Raw genomic sequence first — 8,106 nt, forward strand, 5'->3', positions numbered from 1 at the left:
GATAAAGCAAGCAGATTCCTTATGAAGCCTTATTAGCTTTATTATTGGCTTAAATATCAAACAAATTTAACTCGAGAGTAAGATTTTGTAAATGCCATGAGGTAACTTTATGATCAAGTTATTGCTTTTAATGTGTTATATGTTGTGCAATATGTTTGTAAGAGTGATATATTGAGTTTAAATTGAGAGACAGACCTTTATTTTTGGGATTTCTTTCTTGGTTACTTTTTTTCATCTGCAAAGCTCTAGTATTCTTAGCGTCCACTTCTTTCACATGTAAATATTGTAAGATGAACTTGTGGTTGTATGTTCAGATTAATGACAAAGGCTGAAGTGGCGGTAATACCTTTTTTAATGCTACCTTGATTAGGATCGTCTAGTGTGATACGGCTTTGGCTAGTGATGTGGTGAGCAGCCATGGTTGGTTATGTTTCATAATCTTCTCGAGACGTGGCGGTTTCTCCTGCATTTAAACGACCTAAAGTGTTTACTGAGACGAAAATGGGTAAACCTAACTGATGGGTGTGTGAGCTACCTGGTGCTGAGTCCATTTCATTCATATTAGCATCTTGATGGTGAATTTCTCCTGCAAAGCAAACATCCAAAAGAATCAAATCACTTAAGTTTGTATTTGTTACGCTTTTAGAACATGCAGCTGTTTTAATGAATATAAATGTGCTAGTGTTAACGCAGAGCCTAAATCATACGAAGGTTTAGTAAAAAAACTTGATTAAAATTTAAATATTTCTTTCATCAGATGTCAATAACCTTACATGTTTAGGGCACTCACACGCATTGTGTTTGTGTTCACCAAAGCTACTCGATAATGTGTTAAACTTGTTCAGCGAGCTGATTAATCTACTCTATTCAAATAGAATAACTCTAAAAATGACTATAGAGAGTTATAGTTGGACCATTTAGTTAGTAATTTAACAAATTAACCTAAATTTATTCATATATTAATTTTAGAAAAAATGTAAATAATATTAATATCTAAATAAAAGATTGAGAAAAAATGTCTATCCAAACCCTAACAGATTCTATTTTTTTTTTGGGTATTTAGTTTTGGAATGAAATAACATAGCCCAAATCTGTTAAAAAAATATTATATTAAACTTTTTATATATGAAAAAAATAATTTTTTGCATGATTTTATGTTCAATTCTTATGGTAATAATAATAAAAAAGGTAATATAATAAATAAAACAATTAGTTAACAAAATATAGAATATAGAAATTTAAACGAAACTGAAATACGTGTTAACAAAATATAGAATTTACTAATTTAATTTAGTCACATATCAACATTTCGAAAATATAAATTTTCAAACAAAAGTTGTGATAAAGTTAGTAATAATTCATATAAAAATTAATGTTTAGAATCAAACTTTTTAATATGCTGTTACATTATTTATTGAACAAAGAAACAACACAAATGGTTAATATATGAAAAGTACAACTTTATTGTCGTTAAAAAGTACAAATTTATTAAAAAAAACTAAAATTAATATAAAATATATTCCTTTATAACTTATTTTACATTCTAAATATTATTTAAAAATAAAAAAAAATATATGTGTGTGGAGAATTTAAATCCGGTATTTTTATAAAGTAGTATTGACAATGTTAGGCTCTTATGTAGTTTTATTTTTTGGTACATTAGCGTAACATTTCATACGTAGCTGTTTGAGCTTTAAATATGATATGCTCATGAAATGATTTGATCGATAGTGTTTTTAAATATTAAACATTCATATTAAACCCTATCTTATTTGTATTTCCTACAGCATTCCATTGTCTCAGAGTGACGATGCTGGCAGTTATTAGTATAAGCTTGATAGTATACCTCTATGTACTTGATCGCAAGAGTTAGATTCTTGAAGGAAACTTAATAATATAGTTTGTTTATAAGGAATAATATAGCTGGTTTATATCTAAAATAATATTTTGATCCACCGTTATTTTACATTATTAGACTCTACGTCTTAAAACAAAGAGAAAGCCATTTGAGGAAATAAATTTGCAATAATAACTCAAAGATCCACCACTACATTTAGTTTAATAATGTAAAATTCAAAGTGACCCTATAAGATTATTTGAAGCAAACAGAGGTGGACTTTCCTTGTCACGTGGAGCTATGTCTTGTGTGCCTTCTTTTTCCACTCTCATTTGGATCAAGCTTCGACTTGTACTTCTGCATGACGAACGCTTGCTGGTACAGCAGATGAGGATAGTTGAGGGTCGTCACTTGTAGTCTCTCGGACTTTTGCTGTCGCACAACGTGATATCTCTACAACAGTGTTTTGCTCACCAGTTGAGCGCTATGGTGCTACTGGTTTCTCTACAGGCAAATCCTTATAAGAACCTGGGTTATATCGCAGTACTAAACATGAAAATATAGTTTATGAAGCTGTATATGTTAAATCAGTATAAGGGTACCAACTTGTATGACAAATTCTGGGAGTGGTGCACGCTGTTCCTAAGAAATTATACGGGAAACGGTGAAGGTTTGGTGTTTGGAAGTGAAATTAAACTCCCATAGCTTGAGCTGGAAAAGTGTAGGTTTTGCCTATAATATCAGGCTACAAAGTGGGGTAGTTCGTTGTCCACATGAGCATTCACACCTACACCCTGCATATACAGAAACATATTTTCAATAAAGCTACACATAAGTTGGAGCATTTGTTTGATGCATATGGTAGAATATAGGAAATCTTAACCAAAATTTGTGCAGCTTCAGCAGCTTGAATGTTTGCCAACTTTTCCATCTCCATATCAAAAGCGACAAAGACAGCCTCATCCAGCTCGTCTGATACACATAGCTCCACATGAGACCTATAGGCAAGGAATAGACACATGAAAGTATTGTAGTATTGCAGAGCCAGCTTAAGGATTGTTACCTTAGGACAGATTTATCACATACGATGAATGTGAAAGAAGAAATCTCTCGCTAGAGCAACCAATGTAACACCAACCTTTATATGCATGGATACCAGTTACTTTTGCCTTACATATAAACTCAATTATCTGTAATCAGTAAGAGCACCGTAACAATTAGAATACACAATTAACAGGGTAACTTGAGATAGTTGAGAATTTGACCTGAGGATCAGATATCAACAGCATTGGTTGAGCTCTGCAAGGGTGAGATACATAAGTTTGCGGGATCATAACCGAACAGAAAACTAAGAAGCTCCAAGACATAAGCTTCAAAGGTCTCATCCATTTTAGCACGTAAATCTGGTGCAAGGGGACTCAATCCTTCCTCCTGCCAAAAAGAATCAAAACCAAACCAAGAGAGGTAGAGTCAAATTCGGAAAACTATCTCGAAGCGAGTCAAAGCTCTAGCCAAAAGCTTCAGAGCTTCTTTAACCAAATTGGGGTGGTTTAGAGACCCTAGCTTCAAATGCTATTCTGGTCCTCTTAGATTTCGGACAATCAGATTACATAGTGATAAACAACTGAGAATATATGTTGGTTAAGGACTGAGCAAAACCATGATAAAAACTGATGTCAATGGGAACAGATGGTGGCGAAGAAAACAAAGTGGCGGTACAGGCTCGGTGGTTAAACTGAAGTCTAAGATGATTGGCCCATCTGTGGGCGGAACAGATAGTCGTCGCTGGGGAGGTTTGGCTACGTCGGAGCTTGGGCGTCAGTGTCAATCGGAAAATCTGCAAGGGGAAGAGGCCGATTGGAGTTTACTGTAACAGTAAAAACTATAAACCAAATTAAAAGTGGAAAAGACCTTTGGAGTTTTCGTTGGCTTCTCTGTTTCCTTTGAATTCTTTTTTGGCTTCTATGTACTTCTTCAGTAGTTCTTAAAAGATTGAGATTATTCGTGCCATCCCTTTGTTTTGTTTTTGGGAAAATATATAGAAAGTTTGGGAAGTACAAAAGAGCAGTGTCTGAGTGTTGTTTCTGAATTGAATAAGATATTTATCTTTCTTTATGGTGGAGAAGCTGTATGTTACAAAGTGGAAGACAGGGGATAACAAAGAGAGCCTAACGGATCAGAAGAATCTCGACATTAATAAAAAATAAAATCCCAAAAGTTACGATAAGTGGAAGAGAGCAGTTCGTGGTGAAGAACAAAATCAATTGCAAAATATGGGCTATAGCCTACCGACAGAAAATAACAAAAGCCCAAACTACAGACCGAAAATCACAAAAGCCCAAACCAAAGTAACTATTAAATGACGTGGAGGAATGCTACAATCCTACTGGCTGAATTTCCAGTCCGACGTAGACACTTTTAGAGGGTTTAATATGCTCCTTTTAGTATAGTTTTGATGAATCAGTTACATCATATAAACTAAGGGGGTGTTAGTGGGACTTAGATTTTTATAGAGTTTGTTGATTTTAAAAGTTGAGAGATTTGTTAAATTTGGAAAGAGATGTAGAGAATTTTGTATATTGTGAAAATCTATGAAAATAAAGTAATGTAATGATTCTAAGAATTCAAGGTAAACATGTAGTATTCTCAAAATCTTAATTTGTGAGTTAAAATGATAAGAATTCAACTCCTAATAACACTTACTTTAATAGATTTGTAGAATCATTAAAATCTAAACTTTTTGAATAACAAATGATTTTGTATAGAATTATAGAATCATCAAACCAATAACAATAGATTTTAATGAGAATATAAGAATCTATAAACCAATAACACTAGATTTAGACTCATTATAAATCTCATCCCCACTAACACCCCCTAACAGTTTAAATAAAAATGTATAAAATAAAGGTAAAACAAACATATAAAAAAATATAAGCTAATACAATCGACTACAATTGTTTTTTTTTTCAAAATATTATTCTTATTATCATAGTCAGATTATATAAAAACATTAAAAAAAATTAAAGCAAATTCATTTTCATGAAAGGCATTAATGGTCGAACAAATATATAATCTCTAAATGGGATAATAAAATAGATAGTAATTTTTTTTTGAAAACAACAAATAGTAAAAATTAATACTATTTTAAATTAAAATAAATTAAAATTTCAAAAGTTTGTTAAACTTTAAATAATTTTTATATTATTTGCTCACCCGCCCATAGGTATTATTTGGTACTTAAATAAAATAAAATTTCAAATGCTGTTCATGGTACTTAACAATATAAATATGTACTCTAAATAAAACATCAACTTTATTTTATGTTTAAATTTCAATTAAATTAACTTTGTTACGACCATCTGTTTTTTATTCTACTTTTATTGCATCAATTAGTTACAATCACTTATGATATTCCACTTTGAATTAAACAACTTTAAAATAAATTAATACCCTATAGTCGATAATCACTATCAAATGGATCGAAAAAAAATATGATTCTCTTTCAACATAGTTTCATTTTTATATTTTGAATATATTCTATTTACTAAGATCATAAAATAAATTGTAAATTTATGTAAAAATAAAATATATGAACCCGGCGCGTAGCGCCGGAATGCCACTAGTATCTATATATATATAAAGATGTTTGCTTCACTCCTATGCGTCTACGTCGGATCCATCATGGAAAGTCGTTTATTGTGGGCGTGACACGTGTCTGTCGGTATAAAACGCATCACTTCGTTTATCTGAAAAATCTGATGGGCTTATATTCATATTATATGTATATTGATTATGGACCTTTATATTTACCTTTTTTTGGGCTTCGCATACCCCCATAGAAAGTTGAACAACGTATTCTCCTCACAACCTGCGTTTTATCGTCTTATTCAATCTGACTTCGTCATCTACGGTTAATCTTAAAACGAAACCATCACCATTGAGAACCATCGCAACCATCACAGTTAATGGAGTTTCATTGAGAACCATCGCAACTTGCGAGTGTCATCATCTCGAGGGGAGAATTAAAGAATCCTAATGAGTGGAACATTGAAAAATTATGTTCACACTTGAAAAAGAACTTGATAAATTAAATTCAAGTAAGATGATCCCCATGATCGGGTATAAACATGCAGTTGTGCATGTAATAAAGAAATATACAATCCAGAGGGATAAGTATATGGATAATTAGAAATATGCTCGCAAGTTTGCTAGAAACATATGATAAGCTGATGGAATGAGATATGTGAAATGGATTACAATGAAAAGTAGGATAATCTATTTACAAAATGTCTGCTAGACATTTTGCATGAAATAATAAAATCTCATCTTCCAGCTGAAAAGGCTCCAATAAGAAGTGTCCTAAAAGGATGATATATAAATGTGTCCTAAAAGGATGATATACGAGTCTATGGCACGCTTGAGACGTGATAGACCATTTTGGTTCCAAAAAATCCTCGAAAAAGAGCAAATATATGAATAGAGGATGAATTTCATGATGAGACCGTTGATATGGTTAATATTACAGTCATGTACCTCGGTAAATCATTGATGATGATAAAGAGATCTCGATTAACCATATCAGTACGAATAAAAATATGGAACCAAAGAGAAAATAGATTGTCGACGATAAAATAAAAAAGCGCTATATAAATAAGGATTACGAATCTACCTCTATGTATGACGGTAGAGTGAATTGATTGGCCATTAATTCGGTATAAAGCTCGTTAGAAAAACGAGAGATTTTTGGACCAAAAGTCCAAGGTATAGTTCTCCAAAGAATGAAATGAAAGATGACCTTGAGGTATGAAAAACGGCTTGTTCCGAGGTCACTGGAGAAAATTTAAAATAGATGCAATATATTGAAATGTGTGGCAGGACAAAAATGACTTGAGTTGCATCTTGATATTTAATAGTCCCTGAAGAGTTAAAGATGCTCTCGGGAATGTATCAAACTCTGGAAGAGTTAGAACAAACCGTGTATAAGGTATCTTGAACTGGTAACTGGTGATATGTTTACGGCACGATTTGCCGATTACCATTTTAATGAGGATGAATTTTCAGCATTAGGGGGAGGAATTTGAAAAATTCCTAAATAGATTACATGGTGTACATAGTAGTTGTTACACCTTGATCCCCCTACGGATCAAAGAGAGCTGGAAATTCAGAAAATTGTGCATTTGCAAACCAGATACCAGATGTGTTCACAGATACGACATGATATACTCGCTGAAATCTTCGATCAAGAGTTGATGTTCCTAAAGAACAAAGTGATGGTAACAAAATAAATGAACCTAGGGTTCAGTTAAAGAGGGGAGACTAGCGGGTTCTCGAGATAAAATCCCCAAAAGAAATTAGCTGAGAAAAGTTGCAAGGTTCCTGAAGAACCTGATACTGAAAAATATCTGAAAGAAGACATAAGTGGAAAGGTTCAAAGAGAACCTGATACTGAAAGATGTCTGAAAGAAGGCATAAATGGTAAGGTTCCAGAAGAACCTGATATTATAAGATGTCTGAAATAATGCATAAGTGGAAAGGTTCCAGAAGAACTTGATACTGAAAAGTGTCTGAAAGAAGGCATATATGAAAAAGGTCAAGATGAACCAAATAAAGATGATCCAGATGCGACATGATATACTCCCTGAAAAAAAAAAAAAAAAAAGATGATCCAGATGACGAAAAGGAAACAGAAAAGTATGAGATTTCCATCAACTACACCCTTGATGAAAAGTTATAAGATAAAAGATGTTGATAGAAAATTCTCCTTTTCTGTCCAAAGAGATCGATCATAAAAGTGATGATCCCGATCCAAGGTCCATTTTGGAATGTTAAAAAGACATGATTGGAAAGAGTGGCATAAGGCCATTCAAATTGAATTATTCTCCCTAAATAAAAGGAATATCTTTGGACCTATAGTCATAACGCCTGAGAATATAAATCTTGTTAAGTATAAGTGGGTATTCGTGAGAAAAGTAACACGATATAAAACCTGAGTAGTTGCCCAAAGATTTTCTCAGAGACCGGGAATTGATTTTGAGAAAACGTATTCCCCGGTAATGGATGCAATTATGTTTAGAATTTTGATGAGCCTAACGGCGTCTAAAAATCTTGAGGTGCATCTCATGGACGTTGTGACTGCATATTTATATGGATCGTTGAATAACGATATATATATATATATGAAACTCCATGAGTGATTGAAAATGCCAGGGGCATTGGAAGAAAAATCCAAGAAGATTTGTTCGGTCAAGTTACTGCGATCACTTTAC

At 32.8% G+C, this 8,106-nt stretch overlaps 1 long non-coding RNA gene across 2 annotated transcripts; it reads right to left on the minus strand.

The window, feature by feature from the left end:
• Positions 1-1,908: 1,908 nt before the first annotated feature.
• On the minus strand, positions 1,909-3,996 carry LOC106432673. Of its 2 annotated transcripts, XR_001286450.3 has the most exons (7): positions 3,749-3,991; positions 3,497-3,674; positions 3,103-3,268; positions 2,901-3,027; positions 2,721-2,835; positions 2,444-2,631; positions 1,909-2,365 (listed from the first exon to the last, which is right to left on the minus strand). It is a non-coding gene; the product is annotated as an uncharacterized LOC106432673 (long non-coding RNA). The 2 variants fall into 2 exon arrangements; XR_002664078.2 differs by having other exon boundaries at positions 3,103-3,674; positions 3,749-3,996.
• Positions 3,997-8,106: the final 4,110 nt, after the last annotated feature.

Source organism: Brassica napus, chromosome A3 (genome assembly GCF_020379485.1).
Source record: "Brassica napus cultivar Da-Ae chromosome A3, Da-Ae, whole genome shotgun sequence".
NCBI lineage: Eukaryota > Viridiplantae > Streptophyta > Magnoliopsida > Brassicales > Brassicaceae > Brassica > Brassica napus.